We start from the raw sequence: 21,271 nt of genomic DNA, 5'->3' as shown, positions 1-21,271 counted from the left end.
GTTTGGGAGCCCATGCTTACCGCTGTATGCTTAAATAAGGGCATGCTGGTTTGGGGAGGAGCCTGCGTGTTTACAAATAGACTCATTTAACAGGCATGGTCATTTACTGTGCTTGTTTGTGTCTCAGGTGAACAGCACTACTAAGGTGTTGTTGGTGTATGGGCACTATTTTATATTTCATAGTTTAGACAACTTGTATCGCTGTCCCATTTGTACATAAGTTAATAGCAAGCTCCCAGCTAAAACATGACCTTGGTCTGGTACTTGGGAGGCATTCACCACACTGAAATGCTTCCTTTTTATTATTTTGCCCTGTTTACTGAGCAGTCGTTTTTCGTGATGGAAAGGCCCCGAGCTGTGTGGCTGTGGGCTCAGTGTGCAGGGCTGAGCCTGAGACATGGGAGCACCCTTTGTTTTGTTGAGGAACACCAAAGGAGGTGTTTCTTCCACCTCCCTCGCTCCAAAACCAGGATAATTTTCCAAGGCAGTTTGGATTTTTTTCTTGAGCCTAGGGGTAAAACTGTAAGATACAGTCTGTTTCTGGTACACAGGGCAGGAAACCTGCATATTCTGGCTCCCAGTGAAGGTAATTCACTTGTGCAATCACAGCAGCAGACAGTTGCTAAGCACACAGACATCCTCCAATATTTGACACTGAAATGTAGTTATAGGCTAATACAAATGAAAAGATTTTGACTGTAAACAATTTATTCCTCGCCGTTCTTTTCTGAAAGATTTGCTGCCAATTTGGAACAAACATCCCTTTACCCAAGGCCCCCTACTCTCTTTGCTTTTGAAGAAAACAGGAAAAACAATCATTTAAGCTGTAGCGTTGTAATATTTTTGTCAGAAGTGCTTTGTTCTCAAAATCAACATGATCTGTGTGATTACCTCTGTGTAGAGATTGATGTTTTCAGCACTAGGCAGAAGGTGTTCAAATAAATGTTGACTCAGGCTTCTGCATGTTCTCTCTAATTTCCCACATCTTAATTCTTTACTGCTTCTGAAACTTGGAACTAAATCTTCATTTCAATGTTCTTTTTTGTGTTTCTTTTGCTGCTTCATCCACATCTTTCTGCTTTAATGCTACAATAGCGCGTAGGAGGATTAGTTACACTGATTAAAAAAAATAGAGCAAGAATGAATTAATCTAAAAGCCAGACACCTTCATTAAGCAAAGTAGGGAGAATAATATATATAATTAGCAAGACTTCTGCTTACTGTATGCTCTAATGTAATATAGTAGCCACCTAATTATTTTAAAATATTATTAATTGCCTTGAAATTGTTAGCTACTGTCGTTAACAGCCAATTAGGGCTACTCTTAAAAGGGAGCTCTTTGCTGGTAATAAAATTGTAGATAATCAGGGTACTTAGGCACATTTGCTTTCATACATCTTTTTGTTTATTCATTTTCATAATCCACAATTATTTCCCTCTGTAAACAAGAAAGGGAGAGAGAGACAAATCCACATTCTAGAAAAGATATTTACATTGGAAAAAATCAAGCAATCGGTCATGAAAGCCACCAGGTTGGTCAGACAGGACTTGCCCTTGGTGAAGCCATGCTGGCTGCCACTAACCACCTCCCTGTCTTGTGGAATCAGCTTTCTTTTTATTCTATATTTATATTTTTTTAGATCCACCAATATTGTAGCCAAAAAAACCTACCTCCTTTCACCTGAAGAAAGAGCAAATGTAATGTGTGTCATGAAGGAATTGCTTTTTAATTAATCCCTTTATCTGCAAAATTATTCATGGAGTGAGGAATTGCGCTAAGGAGAACGAAATATTTTCATAACTTATTACTGCATATACAGATTTTTTTTTTCTTATGGTGTGTTTTAAGAATATGAAAACTAAGATCCTGTGCTTTTGTTAACTGATATATTAGAATCCAGAATGTTAAATTGGTTGGTGTGAAATAACATCATGAAAATATAGCTCATTCTATGCTATTATTTTTCATTTCATTCCATTACTAAATCACTTCGAAAGGTTTGGATTTGACCAGGCAATATAGAATTAATATTTGTTAAATTCAGTATATTTAGCATTTTAAAATCTCAACTTCAGAACTTTCAGTTATGTTAAATGCAAGTTTCTATGGATAGACAGAAGGAAAGGTTTATGGGAATATGTGCTCTCTTATGTGGTGGGTTGAAAAGTGGTTTGGAAAAAAAGGGACACTTGAATCATGAAAACCCACAATCAACAAATAGAGTGAATTGATTTGAATTTCTAAGTGTGATTCCTTACATCTTGAAGATGGAAATTAAAATATGTCAAATACTCACCCAGCTGAAGAAAAAAAAATGAAAGAAAAGAGAAGCAATATGACTCATGACACTCCAGTTGGAAAATACCTTTTCTGAGGGAAAACATGTCTGCTGTAATACAAAATACATTATTAGAAGGGGTGTTCTTTAAGAAGAGACGGAGGGAACTTCCATTGGGTTTTGACTGTCATTGACATGTTAGGAAAATTATAGACTACTCTGATGTTTCATTAAAAAGAATTCTACCACTTGAAACATTATGATTTCTTGGCTAGCATAGGGCTGTTTAGCTTTTAAGATTAGAAGAGATTACTATAATCATCTGCTCTGACCCTATGAATAAAATGGGCCATAGCAATTCACAAAATTATTCAAGCCACAAGCTGGAGTGTAGCTTTTGGAAAAGCGCCCAGTGTTGAAAAGTAAAGTGTGTTTCAAAACACCAACAAAATAAAATGTCTGGGCAATATTTGACTCTTATATTTGAAGTGTCAAGGAAAGGCTAGAAGATCTTTAGAAGGCCTAATCCATCCTTGTTTTCTTTTAAAATGATGACTTCTGTTGGCTGTAGTCGATGCTAGTAAAGTGTCACCATAAAAAAATAGTGCAGGGAACATGCTAACCACCTTCTAAAGGAGTTTCCCCCTCCTCCCCGCCCCATATAGTAATTACCTGGATCAGTTGCCTTGGCCCTGACTTTTAGCCCATCTCTGAAATGTGTTCATTTCCTTTTCCTAAGTCCAGGGATCCACTGCAGAATTAACCTCTGGCGCTGCTTCCCAAGCCGGAAATAATTTGTAATGAAAGTTGACACTCCTGCACACTTCACTACTTTGTTTAATTCAGAAGTCAATAATGGATTTATCTAACTTAATACATGTTGTTAAGGAAACCTAAATAGCATAGAGCTCTCACAAAAGAAACAAAGATTTACAAATTTTTCCATGGAGATAAGACAGGGGCTGGCAATATAATCTTATGGGATTTTGTTTATGAAATGGCTACAGGGGTAAAGCTGTAAAAACAAATAAACTCCTTCCACCCATGCCCAAATCCCCATGTGAAAAGATGCACCAATGATTACAATTCCTTCTTTCTTCTGATGGCATTTATCTTGTCTGTTATATTATTTCTTTCCCTATAAAGTTTAATTTTGACATTAGGCTGCTTTATGAAAATGAATTGAGCCTGTAGGTGTAATACCACCTCATAGGACAAATATCTATGTGTATAGAGAGTAACCATTTTGTAATGACTATCTTTGCTATGCACTTTTGAGAAATGGGTGAGAATTTCTCTAGAGTTGACCCTGTAATGGTCTATTTTACCTTTCAGGCTTCTAAATTTCAGTATGGTATCTACATTTTCTTTCTCTCTTTTATCCCTTCTCTGGTACTTGCTCTACTGCTCTGCAGTGGGCCAGGAAATGTGGATATCAGTGTGCTAACAAAGTGCTTTGAGGAACGCAAGTTTCAAACCAAGAAAACCTGCATTCCCCAAATAGCCGTGTTCAATGAAACCACTGAAGTATTATAGAGTTAAGACTGTGCAAATCCGAAAACTTTTCTCTTGTTCAGTTCCCATTCGGCTCTGTTTCACAAACATGCAGCTTAGCCCAAGTCCTCATAGCTTATTCTCTTTGCCTTTTATGCATAGGAAAACCCAGTTAGTATTGTACCTAATCTTAAATACCGAAAAAAATAACATTTTGGACCATTTTCACTTGTTAAGATGCACTGATAGAATTTTTATGTCCCCCCAATAGATACAAACACTTTTTCAGGAATCTGCCTGACTATAACAAAAAACAATTCCTGGTGTCCAGCTGGAGATAACAAATATGATAACGGCATGTAACTTTGTGCTGAACTGGGGCTATTTGACACTGTCATAGGGCATACAAAAACCTAAAACACGATGGAGTCATACAGCTCCCTTCAATTACCTTTTAATGCTATCTGTTAATTATGCAGGTGCACTGTCCTGAGCTGAGTTACTCTTGATTTGCATTAAGTGAAGGGCAGCTATTATTTTAAGGAGCACAAATTCTTTTTAGAAGACATCATTAATGTGCCTAATGTTTCCAGTTAATGAAATCCAGAGTCTTATACTGTTTCTCCAACTGGTCATATTCTTTCTTTATGAATTGTACAGAGCTTCTTAGTCTAAAGTGAGAGTGAACAGTACCTTAAATTATTAACAGCCCAGTAGACCCCTGAAAAGTGTGCAAAGTAAAGCATCACAGTTGCAGAAAGATAACTATTTGCTGGAGTTTCCACGGATGAGTGTTTGTGGTTTCCCTGCAGGAACTCACTGATGAGTATGTTTATATGGTTTACAAAGCTTAGGTTGTGTAGGTACACATGTAATTGCTTTGTTTTCCATGTACGGCAGAGACGTGGTAAAGGTGGATATAGACTGCGATTCTCACAAACGCAAACTACTCCCTTCCCTTTTCTCTCCCCACTCAAACCCACTCCAAATCCCCAGACACATTCTTTTCTTGCACATTTCTGATATACAAAGTTGACCAGTGCAGCAGTAGAAGATTATTATGCAACTCCTTCAGTTTGAACTTGCCGATTCAAGTTCTGTAAAGGGTTCTGTGAGTTGCATGAGAATTGATCTTTTTAGGATATTCCAGATATTGGGCAAGATAACCCTGACGTGTACTGAAATAAGTGATTTCTCATCTTCACAGTGGGCCAAGTTCGATTTTCATTTACAAGGAGGCAAAAGTTCCTTCAGTAAGTGAGTTTTGCCTAGACAAGAATACGTCTTTGCTTTTGAGCTTTTGCTGCATAACTCATTTTGCTGTACTATTTCAGAAAAAGAATTTTTTTTTTGTAAGAATTTAGTACTTGCCATCCTTCAATTAAGAACTGACAGATCTCTCACCTACACATTTCTTAGTCACTCTAAAAATCTTGGCTTGCTTTGTGTTTCCAAGGAAGTCAAATGAGGGAAATAAAATGAAAGTTGTACGTGTTATACATCTACAAACACGTGCACATACGTATGTAAGCCCTTCAGCCCACCTGGAAGGAAGCAGAGCCTGAAGGAGTTCCTGAAGAACTGAAGCAGTGTTGTTTGCTGTCTGGTATGGTTCATTATGGAAATGTTGTCCTAGGCATGACCCTATTAGGCCAACTGCTATTGTTCTTATGACAGTAAAGTCAAGTCAGAGCAGAGCTACTTGTAGGGAGCGGTTATTTTCATAAGTCAGGCTTGAGGAATTAAGTGCTGCATTTTTGCCATAGACTCCTAGATTTTATTGGGAAGAAAAGTTACAACTTGCTGCATATGCTGTCCATCCAAGTGTCGCTGCATAGTTGAAGCTGAGTGTTTAAGGTGGTTGTATGTGTTGTCACTCTACCCTGCGGCTACTATTGCTACAGCAAGAGGCTGAAAGGCTCATCACATGGATGGAAAGGTAAACTTCTGCACAGGCTGCATCCAAAGAGAGGATGCACTACCTGCTTCCAAAGGCACGCCCTCTTCTCCTGGTTCTTAGGATTGCTTAAGTCATGTCTAAAGTGTGCTATTTGTTACCTAAAATGATATTCAATGTGGCTTTCAATCGTGTTGCCAGGCTTAAAATGACAAATGATCCTCTTGGCATCTTGTGCATTAATACAATTCTTTTATTAGTGAACCAAGTAAATAAGTATGAAGTTAGCATGAAAAATGCATTATTTTGAGATACCAAACAGTTTTCTCATAGTCCTGCTGATTCAATGGATCATATTTAACCCCTGGAAAGATTAATATAGATATCATGTAACATCTTCCTTCCAACTCTGACCAGTACTAAGGCACAATACTTTGTAGTGTTATCCTGCATCCATTTGTCAACCATACGTAATTGATTACCCTACTGTAACATTTTTATTCTGCACATGAAGTTCCCTCCTCAATAACCTCCTCCCTCCCAAAACGTACGTTCTTCTTTAATTATGAAATCATTGGGAGAGATGGTCTGGACATCGAGAATTGATAGCTTCTCTCTTCAGATTAGCATATCCTATCATTCATTATATGGAGTGAATAATACAGTTGCTGCCGCTGTGAAAAGGGGCAGGTCAATTACTGTAAATTCCTTAACAAAATGTGGTGCCGTGTGCCTTTTCATTCACTGAATGTTTGCTGTGTGTTTGGAGGGTTCCACCTTCTTTCTGAGCCCTGATTTGTTTCCTATCTCTTGGCAAAACAACAATCATAAATTCAGAGAACTAAATACTTAAATTTTGAAAGACTAAGAGGTTCCTCCTGAAAGGTGTAGTTATTAAACTGAGCCCTGCGTAGTGCTGAGACTGCAACTATGGGTAAGATATTAAAAAAAGATGAAAGGATCAAAAAATTTGGTTCCTTTAAGCCTAATGATGTTTCTTGCATGAGAAAGGTGATAAGAATTTAGGTTACTGTGTGCATACTTTCTTATGTTTTAGCATCCTGAACCAACAAAATCTCCCAGATATTTTTTTTGCTTTGTACTGTATTGGGATTCAAGTATTTCACTTCTCTTTTCTTAAAGAAATAAGCTTTCAACCACATTTTCCAAAGTAGTTTTCATGGAATTTCAGTAGCTACCGACTTACAACTTTACAAGCCAGTTCAATTATGAAAAATTGAAGATACATTTCCTGTAAGAGTCAGGAGTGCAGCTGACATTAAGTATTCCTTTAATAGATGCATAGGAGAATAACCCCCTTTTTAATTCTAAAATTACAGTCAAGGATCAGATTCTGATGTTATTGTCTATGTTGTACCTTTCTCTACTCCAGGACTTGCACTGCAGTTAGTGGGACACTGTGGGGTCCAAGGAAGTGGACAACAGGAGTGATGTTTAGACTCTTCCCATCAGTGCCAAAACACTGGAATCTTTACGCTAAATAAAATTTATCACAAGTTACACATAAATATAATGGGAAATTTTAACTTGAATTATAAGATAGGGAAGATGATATTTAAACAAAGGGACTGCAAGCTTACATTTCCCTTAAAGATTAATTGAGATTTTATTGGAGTCTTAGCGGGAGTAAAAAATCATTCCCAGTTAATTAACTGCAAGGTGAGTATTCACCTCGGCAGGATTTGTACCAGATTTCAAGTGATTCTTAGTGATTTTAATAGACTTTATTCTAGGGATTATAAAAGCATGCCATATAATGTTTAAATTGGAGTTCTGAAACTAAAGATATGAAGCAAACTGTAGCTACAATAGCATCATTGGAAAATTGTTATCAATAATGAGTAAATTACTGAGAATACCTGAAGCAAGGCTAACACTAAGATTTACAACAGAATTAAAGCAGTGTGGTAAATAGTAACGAAAGCTATCTTCCTTGTCAGTAAATTGTAGTACAGTTATCTATGTGCTAGAGGTCAACAGAATACACAGACAGTTGCAAACGTGCCTCAAAGTAAGGATGTCTTTATCTAGTTTGGTATGAAGAGAAATTTATTACTGATTGTTAGCACTTCCAGATTGCCCCTTGAGCTAATTTTGCAATATTCCCAATGTGATAACCATTCACTTTCTTTTTTTTTATTTAGACCTTGTTGAAGAAAATTTCTGCAATCTTTTTCTCTTCATATGTACATTCTGAGTCAGATATGCCTCTCCAGAAACCTTTCCCAAAAGATCCATCGGTGAAGATCCAATTGCAAAATCGAAGTCTTAGTCTGCCGAAATGGTGGTGTTTTTCAACATAGAAAATAAGTGCAAAGTGCACGTAAGTATTAAATCCGTGCTGCTAGTGGTACTTCCCTGTCAAATATATTTTTATGTTATTTGCTTCAGTATTATTTCTCATGTTCCACATCATGGGGTTTTCCTGTGTTTGTCAGCTCCTCAGTCATCTGGCAGGATTTCCAGGTTGTTATTTTCCAGTAGTCATAATTTCATGATACTACTACAATCCTTGCCAGAACCCCTTTGTCTCACTAAAAATAACTCTTCCATAGTCTTACGGCGTGCTCCTTGGTCCTCAGCAGCCATCTATCATCTCTTTCCTTTCTTAGCCAAACTATATATACAACTCTTTCATTACCCCAATACATGAAAAAAGGAAAGACTGATGAACCAGATCTGATTATTTCTACATGAATAAGGTTTTCTTAGCTAAACAAGCTAAACAGAAGCCCTTTTCATGTGAAAAAAAATTGCAGATTATTGGCTAAATGTGACTACATTTATGAAGTTTTCTAAAAGCATATTCTTGATTTATTTGTCTGTGATGCACTGTTATATTTTATCATGTAAATAGGTACTTAGGAGCCTTTATAAAATGCAGATTATTGACCCCACCTGTAAATATTTACTCATAGTTTTAAAACTCAAATTATTTGACCTGCTTGTATAACTATTCATTCTTGAAAAAGAACTGCTACTGTTGTATATCTGTGTTTGGAAATTTTAGAGAAAGCTTAGAATTGTCCCAGTAAGCTGTTAAATGTACTTTTGTAGTAGTTTCAAACTCTACATGTTGTGATTTCTCTTATGGTCTAACAGCTTGCAAAATTTTGTTTTAAAATATAAATATTCTTTTTTAATTATAGGAAGAAAAAAATTAAATATGTTTCCATTCTATAACTTCTTTGCAAAGTTTCAGCCCAGAGTAAAATTTTTACAGTTGAGTTAGAAACCTCTGAAAATAGGGGTTTATAACAGAAACACTGACACCGCTTTAACTATAGTGGCACCAGCAGTGCAGTGTAATATACACTAGAAATAGAAAACCAGATTAGAGATGACATTTAGGACATGAGGCCTTCTCCAGGCTGTGGGAAAAATAACTGTGTTCTATTTTTTCCACAGCCTGAAAAAGGCCTCCTGGTCTAAGTGTCACCTCTAATCTTATTTTGCATTCACACCATGTATTTAATTAACCCATGTTTTAATTATTATTGACAGCAAATTGTTTCAGTTTTAAGTACTAACCTATACTCGAGTCGTGGCTCTCCTAGCTAAGGTATAGCTGGGTGGAGGGGAAAGCACCAAGGAGATCCAGTGCTTTATATTTCAATATCAAAGAATCCTAGTCCCACAGCTGGTGGGTCCTATCGCTTCCAGCTGTGCTGGCTGATGGCTTAGATGGGAGAAGAGTCTCTCACACCTGCACCACGCTGGGGAACTGCCAGACTGTGCAGATCCACAAGCTACTTTTTCTAAGGGCAAAGTAAGTGTCAATGAAATACACATACCTTGGAACCTCTGGAAACAGTAACCAAGACAGTCAGTTGCTCAGGTGCAATGACTTCCACCACCACTCCTGGTGCAGACCATATCTTTCTTCACAACTTAGCCTTGAAACTGGGTCCCGACTCCTGTAAAGTGAGAATGTCACTGAACACTGAGAAATAATTCAGTAATGTGCAACTCTGGGCTGGGTTGCCTTCACTACAAAGCCATTGTTTTAGCATTGTCAGGAAGATCTCTTTGCCACTGTGGCTGTCCATCAAAAGAGGGACTTCATATTGTCTCAGAAAGGTAGCTAAGCTCGAGAGGTAAGTTTCGTATTTCTCCCTGTCAAGCTCTGTTTCCTTCCAACTCACAGCCACTTCAGTGTTCCTCTCACTGCACTGTGCTATAGTTTCCCAAGGCCTTTTAATGACCGCTGTGTTGCTACAGCACTAATTTGCTATGATCTTGCAAGCTCCATTCTCAGTGTGAGTTAAAAAAAGCAATAAAAGAAACTACCAATACAGAACACACATCATTGTAACACTTCTTGCACCCACCAGGTTAATGTCAGTAGGAGATCTATACCCTTAGCAAGATCAGACGGATAGACAGAATCCTGCCTATATTCCTAGAGCCGTCAAGGTGGAAACTTGTATTACTTTGGAACTGCATTTGCACTGTTCAGCTGATCAATTCTTTTTATTGCTGCACTCACAGCTGAAAATGATACTGGAAGGTACTGTCCATTCTCCAGGAAACATATCCTGCAAAGTTAGTAATAGCAGCAAATTTATTGCTGAAGCAATTGCCTAGTGAAGATGATTCATTCCACCACTGTGAAAGCTGATATACTTATTAATGTAAGGATAAACATGATCTATTCTGTTCTGTACATGTAAGTAGGTGTATAACACTATATATTTTGTTTGTATGCACAGCATCTTCTTGGTGGGTAGTTTGCAGCCAGCAACTGCCAGCTGCTAAATGTACGAGGAAACATGATTTGAATCGTTCTTCTTGCTGCGGGAGAGTGGCCAGGAAAACAATTCACATTTAATACAATCAATGTATTCAGTTCTTGTAGTAAAGATAGGAAAACTTGTTTATCTCTGTACATGTTTTGGATTTTAATTTTCAAAGGAAGAGGTGAATCGTACTTATTCTGTCTAGCACACATGATACATCTTAAAGCCTAGACTGGCTCCCACAGAAAATCTGGAATATGAATGACTTGATAAAGTTGAGTTTTCACGTTCATTTTTTGACAAGATTTTGACATTGTTACTGGCACTACCTTATTCAACTTTGTGTTGTTTATAGATACAAGAAAATGTTACATACTTTCTCTAGTTCTTAGGAAATATAAACATTCTTTTAAAAATGTTTTTTTCCAGTGGTTACATCTCTCCTTAAACAGTACTTTCTGTACAAAGCCAAATGCATGATATAGTCATTTGACAAAAAGTAGTATGATTATTTGAAATGTCACTACTTAGTGAAGCTGCTGTAGCAGGCTGGTAACCACAATACTTGTTCATAGGCAACTGCTGGGAGACAGAACGTTCTTCCAAAGCACATTCTTGGTCATACACAGCTCTGAGTGAGGGACATGAAGGATGAGTGGAACAAAAATCTATGTTGGGAAAGCAGAAGCCTCCACTTCAGGCTATAGCTGTGCTAATCACTGCACATGGAGGGTTTATTTATTCCACAAGACATGCTTAACCTACCTAACAGCCGTGTCAGAACATTGAGTTCCACCAGCCACCATGTCTCATTTGTCACAGTGTCCAGGAGGTGCAAGGAGTTAATCTGGAAGAGTTCTATTAAAACCATGCAATAGAATGAGTGGGCATTTGTGGCAATTTCACCTGTTTCAGACCCACTGTGATCCAACATAACTCTGGTTTAAATGATTACATGGGTTTCCATGCAAAAACCAGTTTAACTAAATAAGAGTATTCAAACTTCTGTTACCCTGGCACAGCATTATGTACAGGTAATTCCACCCCACCCAACCCAAAATAATAACCACGTCCTGCTGTTTGGTAGATGGGAGGAATGTATTTACGAAATGAAGCTTGTGGCTGGCAGGTGTGGATCTTCGGCTTTCAAGATCTCACCAGCCATGCAAATCCTTCATCCAGAAAAATTCTTGTATTCCCTCTTTAGATACAGGTAAATGACATTGGAAGTGCTGTGACAGTAGGTCATATTAAGTCGCACTAGGTCTTTTTCCTTGTTTGCTCTTGAAACATTTTATGTGATGATTCTGAGCATGTGTGATACTACCGTTCCCCTATGCTGTTAGAGACAGCAGGAGATTAACAGTGTGCTGATAATGTGCAGGGGGAAAGAGGATGTGGCAAAATTTGCCTAGGTTTAGCACTAGTTCCAGTTTTCCAACACATGTAAATCTGAAATCCAGTGGTGGGAAATCAAGCAAAACAAACCAGCCTACTGGCAAGATTTGTTGAGGCATAGGCAAACTAAATCTGTAATATCATGCTGATATTATAGCACTGCTACACATTGTCTGGAAACTATTCACCATATTTCCCCCCAAATTCACCTTACAATTTTGTAGGTGCGTTGGCTAGAGCTGACTGAATGGATTTCCTCTGGGTGATGAAGTCTTTTTCCTGTAGACTCACCTTGGTTGCTTCTCTCCATTAATGAACCTTTTCCTTTAAGTCATCTTGGGAAGCAGAAAAAACCTCCTATAAGAGATGAGGATTCACAGTACATCTATACAGGTAACTGTGTCCTTCTGGTGTTTCCTTTGTTGTCCCTTTGAATCAAGCTTTAAAGCTAACTAACATCTAAGTGCCTACACTCAAGCTGAAGCTCCCAGGTGGTTGGAGCTGGTTCCTCGCTACTTTACCTCTCTTTCATTTTCTATGCCCTGCATTTTCTTCATTCCACTCTGGAACAGATACCAAATAACTATTTCCCAGATGTCAGGGAGTGCCTTAGCCACTACCAAGCAGACTGGCAATGCTGCTTTTTCTGGTTTAGTACCTCTTTTGCTATTCAGACTGGGTTGAAATGCCTTAGCAAGAAGAGAGCCTGTCAGTTACCAGGTTTCTGGGACACTCAGCTGGTAAGGGAGTTCTCACTCTGATGAAGAATCTGCTGATTACATTGAAAACCCCTTCCATCTCGTCAGATGTGTGAATCCGTGAGAAAGTTCATGTCTGAGAAGTCCCTGTGGAAAGAAGTACAGAAGTGGCCAAGTCCTGCTCCATCCACTGGCATCTCATTTCATAGCTATTCCCTTTCGTACCCTTTTCTAGAAATCTAATTCTCTGCTGATGTTCTCGAGGAAACCTGTCTTTAGCAGACATCTAACAAGCCAGATTCTATGATGCTGACTCTAAATATGCTTTTGCAAATGCTGCTGATAAGCTTTCTTATTTTCCCTCTGTGCTGCTCATTGCAAAAGGAGAGGGTTTCCTCTTTGGTTTTAAGGAAATACCTGATTTGCAAGTTAAACTATTAAAAAATAAAACTAAAATAAACCTTGACACATTGTCTGACAAAAATCCTTAACTGCATCATGATTTTGTAATACTTTGATCAAGACCAGTTTATAAATACTTACAGTGAAACTGCTATTATAAGGACAAAATATTGCCTAAAAAACCCCACTGTGATTTGTGGCTAGTGGGAAATGCAAACTCCTGCAGTCTGGTCTTAGTCCCCCTTTGAACATTTGTTAGGGAACATCCATGCAATTGATTCATTTATGAAGTATAGAAATAGCAGTAATATTATACTGTAGTGAAGATTATTTTGCGTAACTTTAAATTATTTGCAGAAAGTTCAACATCTGGTGTCTTAACAAGGATCATAGAATCATTTAGGTTGGAAAAATCCTTCAAGATTACTGAGTCCAACCAGATCTGTTTTCACAGTAGCAATTAGCAGTTTTGTGATGTCTGCTGTAATAACTGCTAGAGTGGTCAGGGTCTTCTTGCCATGGTTTTGAACAGAAGGCAGCATGTAGAGCCAGCACCTTGATTGAGATCAATCTTGGGATGTTGGTTGAATAGCTTAGAGCTCAGCTGTGATAAGTGGACAAGCAGCGTGACAGTCTCCATGCTAATGTGTCTGCAAGAATTTGCACAGGACAAACAGGGCACTGGTGAGAGTAGCAAAATAAATCAAAGTGTGAAAGCAACTACAGTCAAATGTCACACCCAAGCAGCCAGTGACCTGGCATGTTGTTTGGAACTAGGTTGGGTTACCTGTCAACACGGCATTTTCTTTTTCTTTCTGTTGCTAGAGAATAATGTTATCTGAGGATAAAACCTAAGGAGCACAGATGGTTGTTACATAGACTTGATCCTCTAAACCCTTAGGTTAGCAAATTACCCTTTGACGTAAGTGGGACCACTCCTATGAAAAAGATCTCAGCTATATCCTTTAATTTTTTTTATCATTGAAGAGATTTATTACACGCATTTTTGTTGCTTTGTGTAAATGCATATATCTATGCATCTTTAAAAAAATAACATTATTGGGAGGGGGGAATCTCTGTAATAATCTAAAAGTCACTGAGATTAAAGTTATTATTAAGATTGTAGGATATGAGTTTTGCTTGGAAACACTATTTCTGCACTTTTTACACAAATAGATACAGGCTCTGATTTGGGTTTGGTATTTTCCTTGCTTAGGAACCACCAGCCCAGAATCCTATACCTGTCTAAGGTCTATTGCTTCCCCTTAGATTTTACGTAGGCATTGAAGACTTGAGGCTGTAGAGCAAGAGTTTAAACTTTAAAACATGGAAAACAGACTAAAATTTAGAATCAAGCCTTATTTGTTTTTACTTATTCCAAATTAGTTATATGTATAATGATGCAAATCTCTCAGCATTTCTTGGAATATAGATAATTTGATCATAAATCATTTTTACAGCTGCTATTTCTGTTGTCAGGCAGGTCTGTATGCTCTTTGAGAACTCCATGGGCTGCATGTTCTTTCCGTTACCCCATGCACTATCTTAAGAAACAGTCCTGCTGTCTTCAGGAACATAGAAAACAAAATAAAAGTAAGTTACCTTCAGATGGAAATCTTGCAGCCAAGAAACTGACTTAATTGCTTAATTTTATAATGTACCTTGTTATGTTGCCGTGCAGTTTTGGCAAGGCGGCTTTGTTTCCCTTTTCCTCACTTCTTTTTCTCTGTTTCTCTGCCAATTAAGAACTGAAGCCAGACTCTTGGAAGTCCATTTTATCTAAGCAAGTTTTAAGAGAAAATCTTGAATCCCTGTCCTCCTTCAGTTTTGAGGAAAAAAAATTACAGTTCCCACATTCTTTGCATATCAACCACGGAGTTCAGCTCTGAGCCAGAACTTTTCTCAAATTTCAGTGTTTGTAGTATTTTGGCTCATTAGTTAGACCTTCTCATCTATAGTCAACTACAAAATTTTTATTTTGAGGATGCCTTTACCCCAGAAAATCTGTAATGTTGGAGCTGAAGCTATCCCCTGCCTGGGTGTTCAAGGGCCTTGGACGCAGGTCCAAGCTTTAATGCTTATCTCCTGCTGGCACCAGTGGGCCAGGCAGTGGTTACATAAGAATGTCCCATGATTTTTGGAAACTGGATTCCCTCTAATTAAACACACATTATGAATCCTCTGACAGGAAAAAAAATAATCATAGTATTGTTGATTTTCCTTATAGCCGTCACATTCACACCATGGATTCAGCTAAGTGAACCACTTGCTATGAATAACATTTAGTGTGAGTTCTGGCATTTTTAATTGAGTAACTATGAGTATTTTGTCACTATTTTACTAGAGATGGATTACAACAAATTGTTTGCAATGCTTCTGGCCCATATTTTCTTTAAAAACAGAATCAACATGATGATCTGAAAATATTTGCTTACTTTGGTGCCTTTAACTCCAGCATTCTCCTTTGGTAGGAACATACTTCTTCATTAAAGACTGAAAGGAATATTGGTATAAGTCCTAGGTTCTCAAATACAAAAGCAATGAGGAAAAAAGATGGGACCATTTTCACAAATAACAGCTTGACCCAGAGCTCTTATTGAAAAACAATGCAAGACTCTATAGGTCTGTCTATGTAGAAATGGACTATCCATTTGTTTCTATATTTTTTTAACAGAAACATCTTTGCCTCTGGTATAACGGAGCATTCCTCGTTGCCCTTTGTCTAAAGAAGCCAATCCATGGAAATTGTTTGGACCCAATTTTCTGGAGTACCAACTGAATCTCAGTACACGTCTGTGTAACGCAGTAACTCATCTGCTGATGGAGAGGTATTTTTGTCTATTGTACCACATTAACAAATGGACAGGCCTAACACCATAAACTGTAGCACGGTAGTGACAATGAAGCACTGTGAGAGCTAATTCTGATATTCATTTCTGAAGCTGTAATTTAATTCAGTCATAAATGATCTTGGTAAAAGTATTAATTTGAAGTAGATTTTATTTCTCATCTGCTGGCTAAAGCTTGCAAAAAAATAGGGTAAAGGTCTTGCTATACTGTTGCAAATAAGTAAACAATCTTTTCTGCCAAGACTACTACAGTGTAAACAAAGAGTCAGGGAATAATTTTGGACTAATTCATCCTGCGTATGGATAGTTGGAAACTACAGATGCTACACAATGATCTCTATCTACAAATATTTCCCAAAGGAAAAGAGAACTTCAGCTGCACCCAGTTTATAACAAATCATTGCTATGGACTGCTGTCAGCCTATGTTAGAGAACCGCTGTGGGACAGGGTCAGGTATAGGCAGTCTGGCTCAGCAAAATCCCCATGTGAGGTCAAAGCAAGGCAAGTTCAGAGGTTGGGAAGAGGACATAAAGAGGATACAGGAGAGAATGAAAGTCTCAGTCCATCAGAAAGCAATTCTAAGAACTTCCCCAAATACATTTGCTGATCTGTGATGAGGTTGCAATCTTATCTACACCATGGCCACCTAAGCCAGACTTATTTATCCATTTAATGCTAAGAAGGAGCTAAAGGAGAACTGGACTGAAGCTTGGATTGAAGTCTGGCATAAGGACTTAAAAGTCAAGTTGTTTGCTTCCCTTCTTTTGTCTTACTGTGCCTCACATTGTGGCACAGCAATAGGAGCAGCGTGGCACATAAGTCCCAGTTCTGGCTCTTTACCAGTGATGCTCATGTTCATCTGATTCTTGTCTTTTCACTCCAGATATCCCTTATGTGCTCATTACCTGTGTAGCGCTAGACGTAGGGAGAATCATTGGAATCATCTAATCCTGACATCAAAATACTGAAAAGCAGGGCTAAAGTAAAGTAGTATTTGAATTAATTTTCAGATAATCCTGAAATGTGTAAGAATGTCAAGCCAAATCGGGAAAACATTTATTAAAAAAAGGCAGGAGACATTTGAACAAAAAAAAGTTATCAAAGTTTCCTTATTTGTCTTTTAAAAATGATATTTTGAATTAGATTTTCTGCAGTTTTAATCAAATAGCCAGTGACCATAGAAATACAAAGAAAAGGGGTCAAAAAGAATCTTAAAACCATCCCTTGGAAGGGCAAAAGCTTTCTGTTTGGTTTTAGTATTACAGCGAAAAACTGCATTATATGCAGACAAGCACTACGTTTTCAAGTATTTTGTGGTTCTGGCTTAATTCCACAAAAAAAAAAAAAAGAAAAACTTCAAAGTTAAGAATCAAGCCTCCAAAATTTGGTCACAACATGCCACAGTTGGGTAAAACTCAGGATGGTAACCCGCTGTGATAGACAGTGTGAGAAGGCGGTCTCTAACTTGGGGTTTCCTTTCTTTTGCCGATTGAATCACAACAAATCCCAAACACCATTAGATGACTTTCTTTTGCTATTACGATAATACATCTTTGCTTTATATTTCAGAAGAAATTCTAGAATGTCCGCACAAGTGTATTGGTAATAAAATATTTGATACCTCTAAGATAGCTATGAAACCTGACTCTCCTTTCCTGGTGACCTGTTCTGTGCTTTTTGTGTCCACAGGTCCTTGCAAGGACCTTTTTTTTTTTCCACTGGGCAACAGAGGAACACGATCATAATATCCGGTGACATGCAATACGATAGTATGTTGTTTCTATTGCTAAGAAGCTTGGTATATGAGAATAACCAAGGTCTAAGCATGGAAACATCTTTAATAAATCCATTGATAGAGCCTGGGAGAAGGGGCAGTGTTCTGGGCTCAGAGCCAGTGATATTTAGTGCAATTTTCTGTAGTGAGGCAGGCAAGTCAATGGATATGCAGAAAAGACTGTTTGGGGAAAAAAAAAAATTCACACATGTTGCTACATCTTATAGGTTAAAAATTTTCCATTGCCATCTGTTCCTTAAAGGGAAAATTGGATTTTGTGAGAATACTTCTTCCACAAAAAAAGTATCTGCTTTCTGTAGAAAATTAAAGCTATTCATCAGAAAGTCAAACACCTGCAAGCCAAATATTTCTGGCTGAAACTATTGATTTGGAGTGCCGCTGCCGCACCCCTCGGGAGGATGGCAGTTTGGTGCTTCATTTCTACTCTATTTGTGAGTGGGCTCGCAACGGCCACATCTTTACTGCTTGACACAGCCGAGCCCAAGTAGGGACAGGAACTCATGCAACCAAACAGCTGCAGCACATGACAGCGATGCTTCCTGTGAAGCAGAATTCAGAGCCGATTTCTCCCTCTACTCCTCCAGCAAGGCTAGGGCCTGAGCGCAAGCCATTCGGGGCAGCAGGGATGCTCTGGGAGCTTGGGCTGAGAACAAGCTCCAAGATGGGGCTAAGCAGGATGCCAGGTGTGATACAGCACCATCGAGAACAGCGATGTCTTCAAGCATCTAAATCCACCATTTGTGTGGCTAGAGAATTGTTTCTGACTGGGAGTTTTAAGATGGAACATATGTTATTTCACCATTATAAAAAGAAATCTCTTCACCTTTTCCAATTAAAAATAAATCAATAAGCTCAAATAGTTTTTGGAAAGTAATGGGCCCGACTCTGCTCTGTTAAACTCAGAGAGGCATTAATTGTGCAAAAGATTACCTACAAGTGAAGCTTGGTAATGCATGAATTTTTATTCAGTGGTTCTCTCTAGCAAATTTATATTTGTTTTCTCAGAGTTGTATTTTAATTTCACTCAAATCTAGCCTTTAAAAAATGTTGGCAAAATTTAAAAAAAAAAAAAAAATCAGGGAAAGCATAACTTCTGTCCACCCAAAATATATAGTTCTGATTCAAAGGAATGGCTCCACTTTTTGATCTTGGGCTGTTTCACACATTTTAATGCTTTTTTTCTTTCTAAATTTAGGCCAATTTTAAAATGGACAGCTAAAATGCTTTGTTTTGAAAGTTTTTGGAAGTGTTTTGGCAGTTCTAGAATGAAACACTCCATTTTGAAAATACTAAAATGAAGTGTTTTGACAATTTAATTTTTTTCTCTGCATTGTTTCATCTGGGACTCTTTGCTCAATTTCATTCAAATTCAGACAGAGTTTCACTCCCTCTGAAATTCATTTGTGTGGTATATTTACCATTTGTCAGAAAGCAGTGGTTCATTAAGCTCTGCATCAGTTCAACCTTAAGTAATAGGAGAGAACGCTTAATAGGGAATTGATTGTATACAGCTATGTTTCCCACTCACCTTATAATTACTTTCCTAATGCAGAGCACCCAGCTGTGCAGAGCCACTGCAGAAAGCAGGCAGCCTTCACTCATCTGCAAAAAGAGGTGGCAGACGGACCCCAGCACCCTGAGCTGGTGCTGCTTCCTCCTCTTCATCAAACAGGACCATCTCCCTCCTCCTTGAGTGCCTGTTTAAATCTCATGGCTTGCACCAGTGTTTCTGCAGCCTTTTGCTAAAGCCTGCCTTTCTGCCACTGCCTACATAGCTGCTCTTGCCACTGAAAGAAGAATCTTTGCTGCCTGTGCTAGTATATGAGGGCATTGCACTTAGGTTTTATTGCCTTTTGTTTTTTTCCCTTTTCCTGTTAGTGAAGACTATGTTGAGTATACTCCAGCTGGTTTAAATATTTCTAAAAGCTATTCACCTGTACTAGAAGAAAACAGCTGGCATACCAACATTTCTGTCTTTTCAGGCTGCTCAGCTTCACCAGAGCTATTCACAGCTTGCACTTTACTAAGGTTGTGGGTATCACCGTTACGTTTCCTGTATTACATGAGGATCAGGTTCCAGTAGTTAACAAGTCAAAAAATATTCCTGGGGTGGGAGAGGAACTAGGTAGATAAGTGCATTCCACATGCCCACTTTATTTCTGGAATTGCTGCTTTCATCCATGCGAGAAATAATTGTGATAAAACACAGGTCTGAACCACAGCACCCAAAATCACAGAGACTTTTGGAGTCTGCACTCAGAACATTTCAGTCCTCTTACACCAAAGTATGATGGGACCTCAAGTGATGGCCACTGCTCGGTGCCTGGACTGGCACCAAGTTTCTGTTTCTGGGCCAGAATTTGCACTACTGTAATTTGGAATATCTCCAATAGAATGAGTATCTCCACGTTTATTCTCTTGAAATTCAAAGCCAGATCTGACCCACTATGTGGACAGAGTCCAACTGAAAGCTAGGAGCCAGGTCCTGCTCTCCTTGTGGGAGACTAGACAAGAATTAACTCTATTGCTGTTAACTGGGCTCAATCCATATGTGTCTCATACTGATATAACTGCTCTGACCTCAGTGGAATTGATCCTAATTTATGCCACTGTAACTGAGATTGCAGCATGCATTGTTTAAATTCTGTTGAGTGTGCCTTCTTCCAGGATGGAAACTATTTGCAAACTATAACAGCCTCTTTCCTAACATTGAGGCTTGCCATATCTGAAATTTTTGGTGGGGCAGGGGTATGGAGGAAAGGATATAAAACAAATTTTGGGCTTAGTGCTGCCTTGTATACTTTAAATCCTGTGGTGTTCTGCTAAATTATCAGTGCCTAATTAGGGGACCAGAACACTTCCATACTCTTATCCTAATATAAAAATTGTGTTCAAGATCACCTACTTTAGGACATTCAAAATGGCAAAGTGGATTCTATGCAGGCCTTTTTTCTCACATAGGCTTTCCTGCTAATTGATTTTTTTCTTGCCTCTGCAGCTTCCTTTTTTTTCAGCTTTACATATTATTTTTCTGAAGCATATGTTGAATGGGATGCTGTGCAGCTGAAAGATCACACGTCTCAAATGGCTCACTCGGTGTTCTCATGCTGAACTGACTGGCTGAGCTGCAGCTGTCTGACAAGGGGAATGGTCGCTTTTCTCTCAGAACACTGTAAGTCTTAAATGCAACAGAAAGAAGCCTTCACCTGCCAAGATATTATACATACACACACATACAAATATACATCTGAGTGTGTCTATATATATTTACACAGATATATGTGTGCATATGTATTACTTTTCGAAATAAAAAGCAACTCTGTCCTCGTTTGCTTGCATGGGAAACATTCAGTTTGTCAGGCTGACTTTTTTCCCTGTTAGCAATGAAATTTGGCCAGGAGTCCCAGCACGCCATCAGAAATCAAGCCGTGACCACATTAAGCATGAACGGCAGGTCAAGGTTATAGCATGTAACACTATGCTGTGGTGACCTGTTACGGAGTTAGAGGCTGAGAGGTGTGAGGCTGGGTCAGATAACTATTGCAAGCGAGGCATGAACTGAAGCTCAAAGCTGCTTTGGCTGTTTACTCTTTCAAGAGGCATTTAAGTGAGGATTTTTTTTTTTTATTTTGAAAGCATATTTTGAAAACCTCAGCTGCAGGGCTTATAGCCAACTGCCCAGAATCAAACCAGAATAT

General features: G+C 38.4%; 1 long non-coding RNA gene across 2 annotated transcripts in view; it reads left to right on the top strand.

Annotated features, from left to right (window-relative positions):
- The window catches only part of LOC128853030 (uncharacterized), a 61,769-nt gene that overhangs the window by 33,974 nt on the left and 6,524 nt on the right, over positions 1–21,271 (top strand). For both annotated transcript variants that reach the window (XR_008451253.1, XR_008451254.1), the window contains exons 8-12: positions 7,836–8,014; positions 12,053–12,221; positions 14,408–14,521; positions 15,603–15,756; positions 20,572–20,745. This is a non-coding gene — a long non-coding RNA (uncharacterized LOC128853030). The remainder of the gene's footprint in view (positions 1–7,835; positions 8,015–12,052; positions 12,222–14,407; positions 14,522–15,602; positions 15,757–20,571; positions 20,746–21,271) is intronic.

This window comes from Cuculus canorus, chromosome 9 (assembly GCF_017976375.1).
Source record: "Cuculus canorus isolate bCucCan1 chromosome 9, bCucCan1.pri, whole genome shotgun sequence".
Lineage (NCBI taxonomy): Eukaryota > Metazoa > Chordata > Aves > Cuculiformes > Cuculidae > Cuculus > Cuculus canorus.
The sequence above is the reverse complement of the archived record's forward strand: the minus strand, read 5'-3'. Positions and strand labels throughout refer to the sequence as shown.